Source organism: Mytilus edulis, chromosome 5, assembly GCF_963676685.1.
Source record: "Mytilus edulis chromosome 5, xbMytEdul2.2, whole genome shotgun sequence".
Classification (NCBI taxonomy): Eukaryota; Metazoa; Mollusca; class Bivalvia; order Mytilida; family Mytilidae; genus Mytilus; species Mytilus edulis.
The window spans coordinates 96,821,286-96,844,404 of record NC_092348.1 but is presented as its reverse complement, the minus strand read 5'-3'; the positions used below and the strand labels follow the sequence as shown (position 1 = coordinate 96,844,404).

At 32.0% G+C, this 23,119-nt stretch overlaps 1 protein-coding gene across 2 annotated transcripts in view; it reads left to right on the top strand.

The window, feature by feature from the left end:
- The window catches only part of LOC139524910 (irregular chiasm C-roughest protein-like), a 98,820-nt gene that overhangs the window by 34,545 nt on the left and 41,156 nt on the right, over positions 1–23,119 (top strand). The window contains exons 3-5 of one of the 2 annotated variants that reach the window (XM_071320076.1): positions 3,176–3,466; positions 4,730–4,799; positions 21,261–21,305. The gene's annotated coding sequence lies outside the window, so the exon portion shown is untranslated. Of the gene's footprint in view, positions 1–3,175; positions 3,467–4,729; positions 4,800–18,417; positions 18,734–21,260; positions 21,306–23,119 lie in introns of those variants that run through there. The other variant, XM_071320075.1, reaches the window with a different exon arrangement.

Sequence of the window (23,119 nt, the reverse complement as noted above, 5' to 3'; positions counted from 1 at the left end):
ATGATGTTTGATGGGACTTGTTTACATTTAGTTCTTCTGTCTTCCTTCATCTTGGTGTTGTCTTTCATTCTACAGCTTATTGGTTTCTGATTGGTTTCTTTGTATTATTTCTCTTATTTAAGTATTTACATAGCAACTTTCATGGCCAAATTGTGTAAGAAATAAATTACAGAATATCCTAACACCTGAAACTACAAGAAGAAGAATCATTTTCCAATTTGTCAGTGTAAGAGTAAAGCATTTATTTCAGATTATAAATGTAAATACCCATGGCTTTAATTAAATTCTAAACAAAAATGGAAAACAGTTTTATAGAAAGTTAAGTCTCATTTTTACTGGTTAAAGCTAATTATAAAAAAGCCATACAGTGCTGAGTCAAGATAAAGTGCCATTATAGTCTTAAGTGAAAAAGGTATTTCTTTTGTGAGAACAATGTAGAAATTAAATGTTTTGTATACAATCTCTTTATGTGATGTGCATTAAAATAGCAAAAAAAACTATTTTTCTCAACAGACATGCATTCATCAAAATGATGTAGAAATTAATTTGATAGATGAGTGAAATATTTATTAATTCTTAACGCTGATGAATAGGAATGTCGATTCATTTAGATTTTAATCTGATGTTACATTGATTTCATTATTTTTTCCAATCTGTCTACTCAACGATGTAGAACTGATGACCGTTTGTCAATAGAGTGACCAATATTCTTCTGACTGGTTATCAGTAATAAGTTGACCATGGTCAGCCACGTGCCACACGACAACGACTTTAAGCCTACTTGATAAAATGACGGATAGCCTGGGGAGGTCATTTCACCAAGCTCTCCTCTTCAGACAATAGCCAATACCTTAATGAACAACACAATGGACAGTACTTTGATGTCTTTAATGACATTGTCAGGTGCTACCAGAGAAAAATATAGACTTAAAATGAAACTATTTGGCACTTCAGCGTTTATGATCGATAGCATATTAGTAATATTCATTTTATTACTTTGTGATTTGAGAATTGTTTTCTTTGTTTGGCCTGTAGCATTGTAGAAATTGAAATTGAAGATGAAATTGTACTTTTTCCTTAGCATTTATAATCCATCTGATGCCCAACAGGAGATTGAGCATATTATAATTATACCCCCATTGAACAAAACTTTCCACACAACGAGGTAGGATATAATGTTTTCATCCATCTGTCCATCTGAGTTTGTCCGTCCATCAGAGTTTGTCTGTCCATTAGTCTTGTTCTTGTTTACTCTTTGAACATAAGAATCTGGTGAGCTTTTGTTTTCCTAGTGATTATTTGGGGTATGGGGTATTGTGAGCTTGCTCATAGAGCTTCTATATACATTTTTTTTTTTTTATCTAGTACACATTTTTCATTTAAGTCCTCTTATATAAGCTTATTAGTGAAAATATGCATTGACCAAGGTCCTTTTGAATGATATGGCTAAATTTAGTCTGACTAAATGCCAGACCCCACTACCTATAAATGCAAGTTGAAGCTGGCTTTAGCCAGACTGGGACATATTCCCAAGGAACAGATTGGTGGCCGAGTGGTCTACATAGTTACTACTGTAATCACTAGCCAGTCAACACTTGAGGTTGTGAGTTCGAACCCTGCTCCTATGGGTGCACTCGACTCTAATTTTAATTGACTAAGATTGTCAGTTTGCCTATCGAAGGTCGGTGGTTTTCTCCTGGCACTCCGGCTTCCTCCACCAATTTTAACTGACTGCCACGAAATTGCCTAAATGCGATGATTAAAAGTGGCGTTAAAACACCAAAAATCAAAAATCAAATCAAGGAACAAATTAAGGAGACTCAGTTAAGAAACACACACTTACAAATAGGGGGGGGGGGGGGACAGCTGATACTTGATGTCATCTGTGTATGCTTTTTATTAATAGCCTTTTATTAAATTTAAGTTAAGCTTTGATTTTCTATTTTTACATTTGACCCTGAAACACAATGAGACATGCTAATTACTTTTGAAACAGCTGTGAAATTTGTTTTGTCTTTTTCTTACCTTTTTATTGGCAAATTTAAACAAAAATATCATTTGAATTATCATGATTTTGAATGTCAAATCTAAATATGAAATGATGCTTACTAACCAAGCAAAATATTAAATGCTATTTTTGCACTTAAAAGGAACAGACTGGGATCCTAATTAATACTTTGAATCATTAGACCAATCACCTGTAGTTGTGGTATATCAGTTTTCATACCTATTCATCATAGTTTTTTAAGGTCCATTGAAAGTTGTCAGTAATTTGTAAGATGCAAACATCTGCCACATGTACAGCTAAGGACAGGTGGTCTGTGGCGGGAAGCTCTAATTTATGATAAATCTTCTTTTTTATATATTTCCTGCTCAGGTAAAAAGATCAAGGTGAAAAGATACTAAAACATTGATTATATTTATAGTACCAAGTGTTAAATAAAAACATCCTGAATAAAAACTTCATGTTGTCATTCAGTAAAGGATTCCGATATAATGTCCTGAAAATCTTTTTCTTCCTTAAATCTATAAACAAATATTTTTTTGCAACATGCATTGTAAAGTATTCAGATATGTTCTTAAAAATCTTTGTGTTTGTTTAATAAATCTTTTTCTTCCTTAAATAAATAAACAACTATTTTTTTATAGAAGTCAACATGCATTGTAAAGATAGTAAAGTCCTGACAGCTTAGAGTCCTCCTAAATCCACCTGTACATCATGAAATCATCAGAAAATAAAATTTTTGACCATGAGAATATTTCAGTTTTATAACTTGATAGGTTTATAGTTTATAGTTCAAAAATATCCTGCTAACAATTATTATTATGTTTATTTTGAAGTCACAATGCCTTTTGAAGATCTTGATATAGGAGTAAGTATATATGTGTGGTCCCCTGAATTAACCTAATTACAAGCTATGGACAGATACTGATAGAAAATCATCAAATCCTTCAATAAGGAGATTGAATATCCTGTGAAGAATAATAAGTTTTTACACAGATTTTTAAAATATCATTATAAGGTTTAAGGTATCATTGATGAAGTTATTTGTTGATAACAATAGTTTTGAATGATCTAGTAGATATCACTGTTAGATGATCACAATAGTTTTGAATTATTAATATTCTGATTTCTTGCCATTCATTTTATTTGATTATCTATCTTGTTTTTCAGATAGGTGTAAACTATAATACAGATCTTTAGGACATCAATGTGGACAAAGTTGTGACATTGTAACACAAAGTGTAAACTATCTAGATTTTTACTACATGGATGTGGACTGAGTTGTGACATTGTAATACAAGGTGTAAAAATCCCATCTTTACTTCATCATTGTGGACAAAGTTGTGACATTGTAAGACAATGTGTTAATTGTCATGTAAATAGTTTTTTACTCTGGAGGAAACAGATCTTTGGAATAATCTGGTTACCATTCCATTAGAAACTCTCATCTTATATTAAAAGGTAAGAAGATAAATATTTCACAACAGAGCAGTTGGACATTTAGCTCTCAAACCAACATTTTTTTACACAAAGCAATTTCAATAATTAGCAGCAGATGAACATCTCGTAGATAGCATAACTTGTGATTCCCTAAAGGTCATCCTTGGAAAAATTTCTACTACTCCATTTCTACTACTTTTTTTTACAATTTATTGGTTGTTACATTGACAGTGGCAGATCCAGGGGGGTTTCGGGGGGGGGGGGGGGGGGGGGGGGTGGAACCCCCTTTTTTTGGACAATCAATGCATTTGAAAGGGGACATGTGGTTGAAACTCTTTAAACCTGGGTTAGGAACCCTCCTTTTTAAAATGGCTGGATCTGCTCCTGATTTGTATATTTCTGGTTTTGACTAGCCCTGTATGATGGCAACCAGTGGATGTCTCTAAACTGTGTTGCTGTTTTGACCTACTTCAATATAAGAAAAAGAAGATGTGGTATAATTGCTCTCCACAAAAGACCAAATGATACAGAAATTAACAACTAGAGATCACTGTACAGCCTTCAACAATTAGCAAAACCCATACTTCATTATAAGTCAGCTTTTAAAGTCTGAAATGTCTTCATAAAATGGTAATTTTTTATTACTGCATTTTGTAATTTCCTGATTTTTTGTTAATTTAGAATCTGAAATGAATATGAAACAAGGAGACAACTACCTAACACTATTTAAGGATAAGGATGTGAACAATTAGGGTTGACCATATCCCCACAGTCTGAAGTATAACATCAAGTCATTTGTTCAATTTAGCTTGAAATCAAACTTGATGCTATTACACTCCCATGGAATGTTAGAAAAGCCTGCTAATTATAGAGGGAGATAATCTGTTATAATTCCTTTGTTATGTTACAAATAATCTCTCATCACAAGATACCAGGTGGACATCAAAAGATTCTCACCTGCTGATTACCTGGGAAATCAAACAAAAGTGATAAAAGTCTCTAATATAATAACACAAGGATTTAGTCATAATATCCAAATTAATTTGATTTCTCTCTTTAGATGAATAGATAATAGTGTTAATATAATCATTTAACATGTTTTTAATTAACCTGATAAAAACAGGTAGATCATCAAAATTAACCAGATAAAAACAGGTAGATATTCAAAACTAACCTGGAAAAGACAGGTATATCTTAATTAACCTGGAAAAGACAGGTATATGTTAATTAACTTGATGAGACATGCTGATTGATTCATAAAAACCATGACTGTATTATTTATAGATGCTGATGGTGATACATACAGGTGTGGTCGGAGTTATCTACCCTGGATTATACCTGGAAAATTAATAACTGGTAAGAATTTGTTCTATTATTTTGTTTTTCTTGTCACTCACTAATATTTTTAATGGCTTATGTTGTATACAAAATTAAGGTTTTACAAATAGAATTTTTGAATATATTTTGATAAATCAAAAATGGTAGAAAAACAGAATATGTTTATGTTGAATTGTTCTCTCTATCTGATCAATGTTTTTGTTTTTCTCTCCATCTGATCAATGTTTTTGTTCTTTCTGTGAATAAATCTTTTTTAATTTTTGTATCAGGATAAAATTTGTTAAAGTTTAAACCATCAATATATGGGCAGATCAACTTGAAACTTACAAGTATAAAAATATGATGTTTTTCTAATATATGTTCATTTAAAAAAAATATAGGCCAAATTAAGATGTGACCCAGATTTTGTGGTTCACTGAACATGGAAATGTGACAGTGGTAGCAGGGATTGGTCATTCTTAGATACATATTCTTGTTTCTAGAAAATATTAAAATATGAAATAATAAAGCATGGTTTCTAGAGAAAACTGATACTTAAAATACTTAAAACTATTTTATTTTTTGTCAAAAAGCAAACATGGTTGACCACAGTTGGAAGTGCATTACACCGTAGTCAACAATGGTCACCATGGCTTTTCCACCTTTGTGACCACAGTCATGCATCTGACCCTGGTTGGATGTGCGTTACATCAATGTCATCTATGATCATCCTGGGTTTTCCATCTTTATGACGATGGTTGATAAAGCTCAAATCTCACATCACAACTGGTTGACAATGGTAAACTTCCATGTTGAATTAAAAAATGATCTGGTTTACGATATTCAAATAAAAATACAGCCATGGTCACCTAAAGTAACCAACATAAATTAAAGTATCACATTGAAAGCTAAGTCAATGAAGAAACTACAAGAGTTAAAACCTAGTTATATCAAATCTGGGACTTTGTAACACTGCAACTTACTAGTTCTTTGAATTGAACATTTAGATGACAAACCATATTAGTTTGGTTTTTTTTCTTCCCACATAATTACAAACAGTTGTATTCAGTCAACATTTTTTTAATGCCCCATTTATGGGCATTATGTTTTCTGGTCTGTGCGTCCATTCGTACATCTGTTTATTTGTCCATTCGTTCGTCCGTCCCGCTTCAGGTTAAAATGTTTCGATGAGGTAGTTTTTGATGTAGTTGAAGTCCAATCAACTTGAAACATAGTACACATGTTCCTTATGATATGATCTTTCTAATTGTAATGCCAAATTAGATTTTTCCCCATTTCACGGTCCATTAAACATAAAAATTGATAGTGAGAATTGGGCATCTCTGTACTATGGACACATTCTTCTTATTAATATTTTATAATGGGAGATAACTCAGATGATTATTTTTTTTTAAATATTTGAAAATTTCATACTTAACATATTTCTTTTTAATTGTAACACTCCTTTCATTTTCCAAAAGTGGATTATTTTCATCAGAAGTTGTTTGATGAAGATTTAGTATCCTACTACGACCTTACAGTGATGTGTTACTGACTGATTGAAGATTATTATTCATTATTGTTCATTAGATTGACAAGATAATACTAATGATTTAGTATACTAGCTGAGTGAGTGCAAGATACATGGCAACCATCAGTTTGTAAAAAGACTTTTTTCTGTCATAATATTGGTTCTATTCTTTGTCATCCTATGGTCGCTGTTTGAACTATTGTGAATGTTATCCTTCTATACTGGATAAAGTGTCATCCCGGAACTCAAAATATAAACAATAAAAATATATTGGTCTAAAATATATTTGATAGTACATTGTATTTTAAATAAAAAAAATTTATGAAAGTAAGCTTTTTTTCTTCTCTTTCCTACTAGTTGAAAAATATAAAGATCTTTTCTTTAAGAAAAAAAAAATATTTTTACGCCAAAATTGTTGAAAGATATTTTGAACAAAACAAACCATTTTCAAATTACATTTTATCTATGCCTAGGAGTTCTCTTTGAGATTTATATGTCATGATAGCATGAGGAGAGAAAATCCCATAAAACTTTAATGCTTTTTCTGCAATTAAATGCAATGAAAACTGCAAGATTGATTAAGATAATGAATCATAATCTGTTTTTTATTCAATACTTGTGTTGAATAAAATATAGATTTGACAGTTTCAGGAGTTGCATGCTTCACTTGACTGCACTTAAGTTTATTAAATTATTTATTAACAAACTTTTTGACTATAACAATGGATAATTTAAACCTATTTCCTGGATATGAGTTTGATATTACTGTAGCGAGCAGTTGATTGATTAACTCGACAGGAACACAGCCAGAGGAGGGATCCAGTAGACTGATCATAAAACGTAACTGTGTAACAACAGATGACATGTTTGTTCAAGGGTTAAATATATATATCGATATTCTATATAAATATTCCTAATCTCTGGTACTTCTAAAAACAAATTAGCTGCTAGTTTTTACTTTGAAATGGTATATATGATATAATGTCTGTTTCTAATGAAAGAAACAAAACAAACATAAACTAGTTTTTAAAAAGACCAATCCTTTAAGGATGTTCGCTACTCTTTAAAAAAATAATTAAAAGACTATTATGAATTGATAGTATATAGATAATGAAACTAAAAAAGTAGAAAAAAATGGAGGATCTGTGTGCTCGTTTTAGAGATATAAGCCATTGAAAATTTGGCGGGAAATTATTCTCTCTAGATTGTTCATATATTTCACATTGGCACCTTATTTGTTTCTAACACCATGAAAAAATAACAAAAATTTTATAAAAGTTTGAAATATGGCTTTTTAAACTTTATGTTATAAAATGATTAAAAAGAACAATAGATGTTAGTGGGCAAATTTTTTTAATGACAATACATGGATAAAACCGGAGGATTCCGAAAATCTGGCAAAAAGTAAAAAAATGGAGGAGCAAACATCCTTAATATACTGAAAGGAGGGGGACTTTTTGAAAGAATTAAGACCAAAGAAAATAGTTTCGCTAACTGGACATTCACTGGATGTGCCTTAAAATACTAATTTCCTTATCCTCATAACTTAAGTAAAGCTCTATCCCTAATTCGTCAAAAATTGTCTCCTTGTTTAAATCAATTGTCAAGACCAAGGACTTCAAAGGATGAATAAAGAGGAGAAAAAAAATCATTCTACATGTCAAAAGTGGTTATGTTGATACATGTTTGGCATTTTACCATTATTTGATGTCAACAGTAGATCTTGACACCATTTGCAAGTATGGTCTTGAGGAAATGATGATAGTCCATCAGAAAGGGGACGATAAATGGTTGACCGGTGTTAAGAGAGAGCCATATTTCATGAACATAAAATCACCCTTGTAGATTTCCAAAAAGTGCAGGCTAATGCCGTTTCAAGGCAGCACTCGCACCCACAAAGTGAAAAGGGATTAATATAAGTTTCAAAAACTTGTTTCCTAATCTACTATAAATAAATGTTTAAAGTAACAGTAGATCTTTAATAGTTTTGATAAAATCCATTGTTTTGATTGAAGTGCCAGATACATTGAATGAACATTGTTTAATGTCTTGATGTCCAGGCCCGTAGCCAGGATTTTCCAAAGGGGGGTTCGTTTGACTCACAAACTCGACTTTAACAGTCACAATTCGAACAGAGCATCGACTTTAACAGTGCTTATTAGTTTTCAAGGGGGGGTTCGTCCGAACCCCTCGAACCCCCCCTGGCTACGGGTATGATGTCTTTAGGCTTTTTGTGTTGTCAGGTTGCTGTTTCATTGATGTATATACACTACATCCCTCCTTGTAATCATGTTAAATTATTGGAACAGACTATCAACCAAGTCCTATTGGCTGGATCATTAACGGTTTGATCTGATAGAAAGTTTATTTATTTACTAATTCTTTTCATGCATACAAATAAGCCATGTACCGTAGTGAATTTTTAATGGTAATAGTTTGTTTTCATGATTAGGGGTAATAATAAGATAGCCATTGAAGTGATCAACAAAAGGAATAGTATTATACATCCAGTTAAATACTTAACTCTGTCTCAATACCCAGGATGTCTATTGAATTATCCTTTGTGTTGAAGTAAAAGCCATTTAAAAGCTGGTTCAATAATCTCTACACTGATGTAAATAGGAAAGATATCACTTGGACTAACGTTTACGACTAACGTTTACGACAATCCAATGTGTCATTGATAACTAATTTTACACTGTCATTGATAACTAATTTTACACTGTCATTGATAACTAATTTTACACTGTCATTGATAACTAATTTTACACTGTCATTAAGTCTTAAGGTATCTTACAACTCTAAGTATGATAAATGAATGCAAAGGATTTTCTCAATCTTTTTAACCTAAAAAGGGAGGAAGCATTGATTTACACAAAAATTAATCGATCTATTGTTTATTATAGTTATGTAGTCCAACAGAATTATTTGCTCTATTTATGCATTAGCTCCTTCACCAAGTTATCAAACAGATATCTTAATGTGACTGTCTATTGTTTTGTTTCTATGTCTAACAATCATATTTCAGGAAAATTTATTGGCAGTGATGGTAAAGAGTTATTAAGTTATGATCTGCTGTTTTTCAAATTCTGACATTTCATAAAGTTTCTCAATGGTAACATTATCTATAATAAGAAATAAATTCTAACCCTCTAACTGGTTCCATAGATGTGTCTATGCTGGTTCTAACTAGGAACCATCTCAACTAGTATAGTTAAATGTGGACTTTTGCTCTCTGTTGAAAGCCTCACTGTGACCTTAAGACCACCAATTTAAATGCTGTTTCTACTAGCTTTTGACTCTGTGTCATGAATTAATACTAAAAATCTCTTCTTTCCTTTCACTTTTCTTTGTGTGACAAAGATTCTGAAAAGAAATGATAAATAAACAAACAACAAAGTTTTCGGAAGGTAATTGAAAAAAAAATGATGAAAAGATCTATGAAATAAGGCAACACTTAAACATGTCTTTTTCAATTTTTTTTAATAAATGTGAATTGAGTCAGATATACTCCTTTTACTAAATCTGTTCAATCCTCTCATGACTGCCAGCCTAATATAAAAAATATCACTTTCACATTTACTTGTTTAAAGGTGTGTTGTTAGTGCATAATGCAGGATTGGCAGATTTTTTTGCAAGCGTGAAAGTTCAATTACTTTGCATAAGAAATGGGAAACAAAATCAGGCAGGACATTGTGAAATCATACAAAGGATATTATTTTAATGATAGGCAGGATTGGGTATTCTGACAAAACAGTAAGTCAGGAATCCCAGATCAAAACCCCCTCCCCCAAATGAGACCCCCTTTATAAGTAAAAATAAACAGGAAAATGATTGAAAGATAAAAGTCTAGGACATTTGTGTTTACCATGGTTGGTTTTCTGTTTACTATAGAAGTTATAGGGTTATCTCAATCATCTTTTTTTACACCAATCAATAAAGTTATTAGGAGATTGATAGAGTAATTTACTGTTTGTGATTGAACAACTGGTTTCTATAATTTGTTCATAGAAATTTTATTTACTGATCAAGGGGTACATGTGTTACATTATTATATTTTATAGCATAAGATTCCTTACAATTATAGAGAAGTAATAGGAAAGAGATATGATAGGTTGTTAAATCAGATGAGAGTGTAATGTTACAGTACACACTAACCTTGTTACAAATACAAATGTAGTATACTAAGAAATTTGCCAACAGACGAGACATAACTCTGTGTTAACAGTAGGTATTTTGGACAATCTTCCATGGGTTCTGAATTTTTTTTCGCAGTAGTTATAATACTGGATCCTCAATACATTTGCCTCCAAGATACCAATAATTTCAGTTAATTAAGTTTCTCACAAGTTAGAGATATATATACAAGATCTTCCAAATAAATAAAAAAAAAAAACAGAAATCCAGCAAAAGGGAGATAAATCCAATTTGCATCCACAGACTGGTAGAAATAGTTCAAATTATATTTTTGATAAAATAACTAAATCATAACTTTTTAATTATGATATTTTAATTCTATTTGAATTATTTGATTATAATATTTAAACCTATGATGTAACCGAGACGAGTTTTATCAATTAATTCTGTGTGTTGTTGATTATGAGACGGCTGTGGTCACAGATTGTCATCCTAATGTATTTGTCATCTTATTGAACAATGTGATGATCTAATCAAATATTTACAATGTCAAATAATACATGAATGACTTGGTTTAAAGTAAAAGAAGTTGTAGAAGTTCAGGTACTGTTTTATATTTTCTGATACTTTATAGAATGATCTTTAATTCAACTTGTTCAATTTGATTTGACAAAAACATTTAATGTTTGGACCTGGTGAACATGCCCAATAAGTTATTCATACTCATGGAAATATCAATGTTTAACTTTCAAGTTATGTTTGATGAATGAGTATAACATAATCAATTTGCAGTTCACAATATGCTTTGTTAGCATACTGCCACATGTGCTTAAGGGAGAAAATCCTCATTTCAATCTAGCTTCCTGTTCCAAGGGGAGATAATCTTCATTCTACCCCAGCATCATGTTCCAAGGGGGATCTTCCCCATTCCAACCTAGCATCATATTCCAAGGGGAGAAAATCATGGTTCCAACCTAGCTTCATATTCCAAGGGGGGATAATCACCATTCCAACCTAGCTTCATATTCCAAGGGGAGATACTCACCATTCCACCCTAGCTTCATATTCCAAGGGGGGATAATCACCATTCCAATCCAGCATCATATTCCTAGGGGAGATAGTCCTCATTCCACCTAAGCATCATGGTTCAAGGGGAGGTATTAATCCTTATTCCAACCAAGCTTCATATTCCTAGGGGAGATATACATCATTCCATCCCAGCTTCATATTCCAAGGGGGGATAATCACCATTCCAACCTAGCTTCATATTCCATAGGGGAGATAATCACCATTCGAACCTAGCTTCATATTCCAAGGGGGGATAATCACCATTCCAACTAGCTTCATATTCCATAGGGGAGATAATCACCATTCGAACCTAGCTTCATATTCCAAGGGGGGATAATCAACATTCCAACCTAGCTTCATATTCCAACACCTTTCCAACCTAGCTTCAAACTCCAAGGGGGGATAATCACCATTCCAACCATCATATTCCTATGGGAGATAATCCTCATTCCACCCCAGCATCATGGTTCAAGGGGAGATAATCCTTATTCCAACCTAGCTTCATATTCCAAGGGGAGATATACACCATTCCAACCTAGCTTCATATTCCAAGAGGGGATAATCACCATTCCAACCTAGCTTCATATTACCAGGGGAGATAATCACCATTCCAACCTAGCTTCAAATTCCAAGGGGAGATACTCACCATTCCAACCTAGCTTCATATTCCAAGGGGGAATGATCAACATGCAAACCTAGCATCATGTTCTGAGGGGATATAATCCTCATTCCACCCCAGCGTCATGGTTCAAGGGGAGATAATCACCATTCCAACCTAGCTTCATATTCCTAGGGGAGATAATCACCATTCTAACCTGGCTTCATATTCCAAGGGGATTTAATCACCATTTCAACTTAGCTTCATACAAAAGTTATATCAATTCACAACAAATCTGCTGGTGTTATTATTGATTATAGATCTTCATTAATTAACAACTAATCACTGTCAAGTTAGTTTGTCATTAGGGTCATTCTAACATTAGAAGTTGTCTCCCTTGTTCCACCCAGTATTTTGTCATGTATGTTGAGATAGAGGTAGATTGATTCACAATAATCATTGGTCAGCCTGGTCAGAAGTTCAATAAGGACAGTATTTCAATATATCACCTGATCAATCTGATAACTGGTCATTTCCTGAGACAACTCGATTCTTGTCTTTGGACATTTGACAACTAAATAAATAATGTTTTGATGCATGCCTTGTCCAATTTCTGTTAATGAAAGTAAATGTTTGAGTAGAAACAGAAAAAGATATCGCCACCTTTCAGTTGCCTTCTGACAAAGTTATTTACAAACAACTATTTCTCTTGAGCACAAATGTGACTTTAGAGATTTAATTTCAAGTAAATACAACTCAACTTTTACTCAAAAAAACTGAATATTGCCTCCCGATAGATGCTGGTTTCTATACAAACACAAAAATTGAAAATTTTTTGGTCGTATATTGGTATCACATTGGCGTCGTTGTCGTCGTCCAAAGACATTTAGTTTTTGCACTATGGTGGAACAAGGGAGACAAACTTTGTTTAATTTCATCAAAAATTGAATAATGGGGGTTCTTTGATATGCCAAATCTAACTGTGTATGTAGATTCTTAATTTTTGGTCCTGTTTTCAATTTGGTCTACATTAAGGTCCTAAGGGTCTAAAATTGAATATTATTTGATTTCATCAAAAATTGAATTCTTGGGGTTCTATGATATGCTGAATCTAACCATGTATTTAGATTTTGGATAGGTAAATGTCCAATTTGAAATTTTTAAGTTTTTAAGTTCAAGTTCTTAGACCACATTCATTCTGTGTCAGAAACCTATGTTGTGCCATAATAAATTTTGAACAACAGCTTTAATATCTGTGGTGATGTCATTTACCTTTATGTTAATTTCTATTGTTTTACAAAACAAATTACATGCTTTTGTGTGAAAATTATTGCAGAAAGTTAGAAGTAGATCGATAGTTACAACTTATCAAAAGTAAAACTAGTGTTCAACGACCCTGACTTCTAATGAGATTCTACCATATTGTTGGTAAAAAGTTAAAAGTACATTTTACATGACAAAATTTTGGTACTTTGATACAAGTTATTTTAAAATTTGATTTCACATATAAAACAGAAAAAGTAAAGCAACTGTCCAGAAAATGTGAAATTAATAAATCTTTAAAAATTTTAGTCTGCTATTGTCCTTAAAACTGGATATGTACACAATTCACTTCTAATAAGCGAAACGGGACATATAGTGGTTTTAATTCATAGTCTGCTTTAATGGGAGATAACTCTCTGTAAATATGGTTTAAATTAAACATTTTATTTTCCTTAGGGGACCAACTATGGCTGAGATTAGAACAAACATTGTAAAGTAAAAACTATTTTGTTTTAAATTTCATTGTTTAAGAAGAACAACCACATTCTGTAAATGTGACCTTGACAATTGCTACCTCTAATAACAGTTATATAACAGTGTTGATTACGTAATCTGACTATGATGCTGATGGTGTAGTTTTCTACAAAGCTGTGTGGGAGAGATAAATCAAGTAGAAATTGTATGAAGAAAAAGAGGTTTTTTTGTGAGTTGTTCCAAGACCTAAATTGAATGGATTTGACAATGTAAGGAGAAACTGACCAGCTATTCAAATTACATATCAATGTATAACAAACAGCATAACAATGAATAAAAAGGGGGGTCATCATGATTCTTATGAAAATAGATGCAGGATTCTAGCGTAATTTGAATTGATTTTCACATGATCTTTAAACAGAAAACTATGTGCCAACCTTCAGAACTGTGGCAGGATCTGTGTTTGACTTTCAGATTTATCATGTACAGGTTCTCTTTATTTAAAACATTTAATTCATGATTAACCTCTAACTACAAAATACACCCCAAAATATTTATTCAATGAAAAATAATGAGTCCACAGAAATCAACAGGTTTTCTGTTATGTAATAATTATTTTTCTTTTCAAAAACAAACATTTTGTTAACACTGGACAAAGGAGTATACAAACTTTAATGTCATGTTATTTTTATCACATCTCTCACCAGACACATGACAGATGGATTGTGTATTGTTATTTTCTCATCAGGAAAATTCCAAAGTTTAACAAATTATGGGAAGGGATCATGTTTGAATAAACTTTCCAATTCTTTATGGAAAGCTCTGAATTATCAGTACAACTGCTTGATAGATACATAAATATTGTATGTCTTTACATCTCTTGAACTTATAAGCATCTCATGGATTCTGGTCGGATTTAGCATACAACTTTGGCTTGTTAAATAGAACAAAAAAAAACAAAAACAAATATTGCATTTACCGGTAATTCTTTTTTTCTCTGAAATAAGTCTAAATTTGAGAGTTCAGAGAATAAATGAAATACATCCCTCAACTCAGATGGAATTTTGGTTTGGTGAAGAATTTGTATTAAAAAATTGTTTTCTAAAAAATTCATCCTGAATTTTTTTTTGTTTTTTGTTTTTTTTAGAAATGTCATTTGTTGTCATGTAGTTAAACAAATGCCATTTTGAACAGTCCCTCAATTTAATAGACAAATGTTACCTTAGTAATGTGTGTGTTTACATTCTCAAATTCAATCAGCTTAAACAGTTTGGGTAAATAATAATGATTTGACCCTGCTTATTTCTACCAGTCAATAATAAGAAAAAGAAAGTAAGAAAAGTATACTAAGGGGGATAACCACTAAAGTATTCCAGGAAGGAAGGAACTCATTTATCTTAATTTTTTCATGTTGAACTATGCATGACACATAGTAAACTTAGAACCTATTTTCCTCTAACAAAAGAGTGTCATGAGACTATTACAGAAAGTGACAAATATATCCTCTGTAGAAAAATAAACAGTTTGTACAATTAAAGACATCTCACAAAAAACCTATTGAACCTTGATACATTAATTAAGGTTTGAAGACAGTTATCTATTAAGGGTAAATACTGGATGGTGGTTGTGTGAAATATTGGTCTGACAACAATTGGTATTATCGTCTCAGGAATTGTTTTAATAGATTTCTGTTGATTCACAAACTTGGTCTGCTTCATGAGAAAATTAAGGCCATTTTTTATTAGATTGATTTTGTTTCAAATTAAACAGTTGCCTTTCAATGACAACTAAGTTACATGCATCATATTCAATAGTATACCATAAGGCTAGTATACCAAGTCCTATGTGAAGGTTTTTTTATTTGATGTTTTTCAGAAATTCTTGTAAGCGTCTTTTTTGATTAAATAAATGAAATAGTTTGTATGGAGGTTTCACCATGTTTTTAAGTGTCCATTAGGCCTTAGTTCATTAGGGTCCCGCCAAAGGCGGTCCCCTATAGTGATCAGTCTATCCGTCCGTCTGTCCGTCCATCCGACCGTCTGTCCATAACACTTTGTGTCCGCTCCATATCTAGAGAACCATTATGATTTCATACTTTATACTTTACATGTTTATTAACCACCACCAGAGGGCGTGTCATGATGTATGTACAACTTCCTAGGTCAAAGGTCAAGGTTAAAAAAACTTTGGTTTCAGTTGACAACCCTGTGTCCTGTGGTGAAGATTGTGTCCGCTCTATATCTTGAGAACCGTTATGATTTCAAAGTTTATACTTGACATGTATATGAACCAACACCAGAGGGTGTGTCATTATTTATGAACGACTGCCTAGGGCAAAGTTCAAGGTCAAAAACTTTGGTTTCAGTTGACAACCCCATGTCCTATGGTAAAGATTGTGTCCGCTCTATATCTTGAGAACCGTTATCATTTCAAAGTTTATACTTGACATGTATATAAACCAACACCAAAGGGTGTGTCATAATTTATGTGCAACTTCCTAGGTCAAAGGTCAAGGTCAAAAAACTTTGGTTTCAGTTGACAACCCCATGTCCTATGGTAAAGATCGTGTCCGCTCTATATCTTGAGAACCTTTATCATTTCAAAGTTTATACTTGACATGTTTATAAACCAACACCAAAGGGTGTGTCATAATTTATTTACAACTTCATAGGTCAAAGGTCAAGGTCAAAAACTTTGATTTCAGTTGACAAATTATAAACCCATGTCATATGGTAAAGATACAATTTTTTAATGCACATTATTCACAGCGGGGCCCACAGAGATGGCTCCCATCTCAATGATATCTAGTTATTCTAGTTGTTACTTTTGAAATTAATCATTGCAATGGTTTAAAAATGATATATTGCAAGTTTAATTTGTGCTTGCAGAGATAGTGCATACACATTTAAGATGAAGGTTTTATTTTTGGGAATCTCCTGTTGCAATTTTTCTAATAAGGAAACATCTCAACAATTTAATGAATTTGTAGTACTCTGATATTCAGTTCAAAGAGGGTATTTGTGTCTTTAAAGATAAGTGCTATTATCATGAATTATTGATATGATCAGTAAACTCTGTCAATCATAGACAGTATAAGGACTTTCATATCTCTACATAACATTACTTCAGAGACCCATCAAGAACTTTTAGGTATATCTTGATAAACTTAAATTTGAATTAATTTTTGAAGCCACAATTATTCCATTACTTCAGTATTATATAGAAGTATTGAAAATTGACATTTGTACTTTTATTCCATAGTTACTTCCCCTGATATTACAAAATACAAAACTGTGGCTCCTGTTAGACTGCTGCAGCAGTTTCCACGATGTATGATACAAGGAGTTTACTGGTTCTTATTTCAGTCACCTATATTTCAGTCCAGTTTCTGAAAAATGAAAATGAAGTTCTTATAGAAAAAACAGGAGTGCCTTATTTTGAATGACAGAAAAATTAAAAAAATGTTCTTGAGAATGATATTCATAACTAGAAATGAATGAGAATTATAAAATTCAGGCCCGTAGCCAGGAATTTCCAAGGGGGAAGACTAGACTTTAACAGTCACAATTCGAACAGAACATTGACTTTAAAAGTGCTTATTTGTTTTCAAGGGGGGGGGGTTCGTCCCCCCTGGCTATGGGTATGAAATTTATAATTGAATAATATTTGTGCTTGTGAATGTTTGTGACAGCTAGGACATAGGAATGCTAATATTACATGACTTTCACATCTGGTTAAAGTTAGCAATGATTTAAATAAAAAACCTGACTTGGCTGTATACATTGCTTTGTCTTTCTTTGTTTTAATATCCTAGTGTTGGTACAGTGTCTTATGTAATATGCAAATGTGCATGTACTTGTAACAAGTTCTTTCTTTTAAACCTGTTTTGTTTGGTGATTTCATAATGTAGTCGCCCACTGAAAAACAGACAATGTTAGAGTGCCAAAAATAAATGCAAGGAATCAATTAATGGCCCCGATCAGGTCATAGTTTCTGGTCTTGTAAGGTAAGGTTCATACACATACCAACAGCCAGTGGGGTCGGCAATAAACCCCCTTCAACTCCCCCCTAAAAAAAATAGATTTCTAGACTGCTAAAGTTGAGATTCAGAATTATGTTTGACTGTTAAAGTCAAAACATTTTTACTTCAAAATAACCCAACTCCCCTCTCCCAAATAGACATTCTGTCTTATTTGGTGGCCAGATCAATATATATATTCTCTCAAAAGCAAACAAAATCTTGAAAATAAAACCACAGTACTAAGGCACCAATTATTTTAACTTCAGTGCCCGATAATAAATGCACTATGCATGTTATCAGAGCCTAACTTGTTTTCACTTTATAGCCTCAATGTAAATGCACTATGCATGTTAATAGAGTCTGCACCTTACTCTGGAGATATATGTACAGGAATTGTTTATATCTGCACTGGTGTTTTTTAATGCTCTGCAGACTTTTTCATCAGGTCTGTCAAATTTTGAGAAAAACAATAACATCCCCATGGGATACAATGGTATAATCCATGTTGCCAAAACTGCTGAGGAGAATAGTCTGTAACAATTTTCACACATGGGTGATAACAGCATTCTCTGCCTTCTGATTGGTCAATTTCCAGCTACACAATCTGCTGTTGTAAAACTGCATGCTGAGTTGGAAAACTTTGTAATAGAAAATTTGTAAATGACTTTGATAACAAAAATTGTGTGTAATTAATGATTTGAGATAATTTAATAGTGTGAGGGGTGTGTCAGTGACTAGAAGAACATTAAGTTATTGGATTAATTAAAAGTTGGAAGGACTTTTATTGTATGTTACAAACATCAAAGGATTATAATAGTTGGTCACTTTGTACAATTGTTTCATTTGAGGAATTTAAACCTGTAGAGACAAATGTTGATGGTATGTAATTAGTTTTTATCAGATTTAAGGAACAGTTTTGCACAAAATTATTGAAACAACCATATCATCTCTTAATCCCTAAAGTACAGCACTGTCTGTTGCCATGAGAAAAATCTAGTCAGGGGAGATAATTTTGATAACTGAAGATTATTTTAAAATTTTGGACCATCAACATGATCAACATAACACAGTTTACTCCAATATTTTATAAAAACAGGTTTAATTATCCATTCTGATAAATGCTACATATAGCTTGATTACTTCTGGCCGTTTTAATTTAATTCAGCATGTTTAGGTCAAGAATAAAGCAGTTTCAAATTTACTGAATTTCCATTTAATTTGCCACTGGATATTTAAATGTCAAGACAAGACAAGACAAGACAAGACAAGTTTAATAATACACTCAGGCACATATTGTGTGCAACAAGAGCAGCATTATGTAATATACAAAATAATAAATTGCTCAATAAATATTACAAATAAAAATAACGCAAACCTTTTATCACTACGGGTGAAAAAGAAGTTTTCAGTATCTGTGAAATAAGTTTAGGATAGTACTAGCGTAGAATTAATTTTTCAAGATAGATTATTGATAGAGTTCATGCACTTCGCATTAATTTGTATAGGCCAGGCTTTACGTATCAGGTTCGTCAGAATTAATTCTATTCCGCTTCAGCATTTCCCGCAGATTTGGTATCGGACGATTCCATGAGTTAAAATCACTTGGTCAGTTGAATTAATTAAAGGACATTTATCTGATAATTTATTGTCTTCTTCAAAAATTTGTCTGTTTTTTGTTCGGTATTTCCTTGCGATCCATGTGTTTTGATACTCTGTCATCGTTTGATTTGTACAATTCTATGAAAAGTTTATCTCTTATCAAAACAGCTTTCTTTCGGTCTTTCTTTGCCTGCTTTAAAATAGGATATAGGTTTTTCCTCTTCTTTTCAATTTTTACAGGAAATTGTGCTCGAACAGAAATATTTGTCCCCTTTAATTTGTGACAGTTCCTCATGACTAACTGTTTATCTTTCAAAGATACAAAATTAGTCATTATATTTTGTCTTTGCTTTCTGAAACGATGTACAGAAACGAAATTCATATTTTCAACGATTCCGAGTTTTTTTCGGATAAAATCCCTTACAGTGCTCTCTGTATCCTCACTTGGCTCGTGCTTTAATCTGGATATAATGATATTGTTAGTCATTGATCTCCATTGTAACTCTTCGACATCGCTCTCCATATTTGAAAATATATATGTCTAATAAACAAGTTACAATAAAGTATATTTTTTGGTGTATAATGGAATAGAAAGAAATACAACATTGCTACTTCTGTTTTTCAAAGGAGATTCCTAAAAAGAGGTTCATTTTTTTATTACTTATTCTCATTTTACAAGGACACTTTACATAATGAATGCTTACATCAAAATGGTGGATAAAAGGAACAACTGTATGTTTCAAATCTTTCTAATTATGTTAAATAATTTAAAACAAAAAGAGAAACAGCCGATAAATTTACCAATCTTAAGTCTTTTTTATGCTCCAGCTAGGGGCATTATGTTTTTGGTATTTGCATCAGTTTGTTTGTTCGTTGGTCAATATGTCTGTCTGTCTGTCTGTTTTTCGTTAATCTACCCTGCTTCAGGTTAAAGTTTCGGTCAAGGTAGTTTTTGATGAAAGTTGAAGTTCAATCAACTTGAAATTTGGTACATATTTGGCATTTTGTCACAAACTATAACATGTAGTCATAAGAAGTCTAATGCTGAGTTCACACGTAATTCGAATTCGATTTGCATTAACTAATTCGAAACGTTTTACGTCCTAACGTCAATTCTAATTCGAATTACAATGCGCGTCAAGTTCGCTTTACTGTCCAAACGACGTTAACTTTTAATTCGTATTAACAAAAACGTATTTCTAATTCGAATTGGGTAATTCGAATTAACCAATTCGAGTCAATTTGAATTAAAAAAGAGTGTGTGAATGCGATTAGCGAATTCGATTGGCATTCGATTCAAATTCAATTCGAATTAAATGTCCATGTGAACGAGGCATTTTAATAAATGAAGATTTTATTCTATAGAAATTTTTGAAAATAATAGAAGGAGGAAAAATTAAAAACTTGAAATGATAAAGTAAATCAAGATGATATTTATGAGATAGATGTAAACAATTGACTGATATTGTTAACAAATTATTATAGGGAAGTAAAGATAGACTCACGAAACCGGTTTCAAAATTAATATTAGGCTGGTATATATATTTTACTGGTTAAAAATTGAACCCTTGTAGAATAATTTAACCCTCCTATGAGATGTTTAATCAGACTTGAGTCAGCTTGTATTAATTTTAACATGAACCTGATACATAATATTTATAGGTTGTGGACAGAATTACAATTAAGATGTTAATTAAAACAAAACCAGTTGATAATTGGTCTATTTTAGACCAACATTGATACACAATTTAAGATAAAGTGTAAAATGTGAGATAATCATGATAATAGAGAGCTTATAATTATTTCAGAGAGTTGAATTACGAAGATAAGAAGTGAAATATTACCTATAGAGGTAAGATATATACTTTATTTGATTAGTTTGAAGGGCTACATAGTTATAATCTTGTTTTGTAAAGTTATGGCATGAAGATAATTCTGTAACCTCATCAGTCAAGTCTCACTTTGGCCAAACATGTTATATTCAAATCTGAGACTTATATTTTGACCATGTCATACTTTTTTCAGTGGTCAAGCCTTACTTTGGCCATGAAGGGTTTGTTTAAGATATGATCTTTGTAAATAAGTCAATTTAAAGCACTATCAGTTCTTTCTTAAACCTTTATGAGGTTAATCAAGGTAATAATTGAAACACAATACAATATTATACAATTCTACTACAATAATATGGACATATAATAGTTTGAAAATAATGTAGATGTCGGATGTTCAGAGAACCCAAAATATTGTAAAATATGTTACACAGTACATTCATTCAAGTGAATTGGAAGGGAATAACTATCCTCAGTATCTAATGTCTGGCCAAAGATGTTTTCTCAGAAACACTTGTTTTCAATAAATTAAAAGGGAGCTGCATCATTAATTGCATAGAAATCAACCTTATGTAAAGGTACATAAATATGTACATGTATAAGATTCTGATTGAATACGAAATGCAATAAAATTAAAGATAAAGTTTGGTTCGTTTTGTAGCATTTACTTTACGATTCAACTTGCAAATAGTCCTTTCCATTGAAATGTTTTTCAAAACCGACATAGGTTAACAGAAGTCTGATGATGATTTGCATTAGGTTAATTTCTATCCAACGCAGCTCAAGTTATTCTTTATATAATATAATACGGATTTTTACAAATTTTCGGCTAAAAGGACCATTTACTGGTCACTTCAAGGTGGAAAAACTCTGAAGAATGAGTTCATTTTAACAAGTAGAAGGTGGTTTTATGGAGTTTCATACTTAATACTAAAACATTCTGAAGTTGAATATTTTGATCAGACAATGGTTGGATGTTATTAGAAAAAGATATTTTTTATCTGACTTAACAATGGTTAGATGATAATGTTAAGAAAAAGATATTTTTTATCTGTGTTTGATAACACCTGTAGTGTTAACAGCCTTGTATTGGGTGAAATCCAGGTTCTTTGACAACAAAGTTATACAATACATATAAATAAACACTAACATAACACGGAATAGCAAAAAGTTTAGTCAGGATGAAACTCTACTTGCCAACTAATTTGCACCAAGTTTTCTGCTAACATTTGACTCTAAAATCAATAAAATGTGTGGGAATTTGAGGTCATCAGACTCTTGGCAGTAACAGAAGAGTAAATTGTGTTACAGGTCACATGTAATATCTGACACTGCTGGAAATTCTTGTCAGGACTATACATGCATCCAAATGTCAGTAAAAAACAGAAGTTGAAATATCACGATGTATTCAAATATGGGGAATGAACCTTCATAAAGTTCAAGGGAACACTTGTATTGTGGAAGAGGACGTTTGTGATATCGAAACAATTATTAAACTTATTTTAAAAGACATTAAGGAAGCCTTATAATAATGGGTCCCCTGAGATAATAAGGGGTCCCTGAGACAGTTCTTATTTGAATTAATAGCTTTAATATAAAGTGATTAACGATTTCTAAATTTACAGTGGCTAGTATTTGATGAATACAATTCAGAATGAGAAAGCATTTATTGTGGACAACATTTTACAAAGATTTTATTCAGCATCTTTATTTTTGGCATTTGTGTGTGAGCATTCATGGGAACAATTAATTTAACATGTCTTTTAGGTTCCATTTTGCTTTATATCGTAGATTATACATTAAAGGCTCAGCACCAATTTTCAGTGTTCACCAGTGA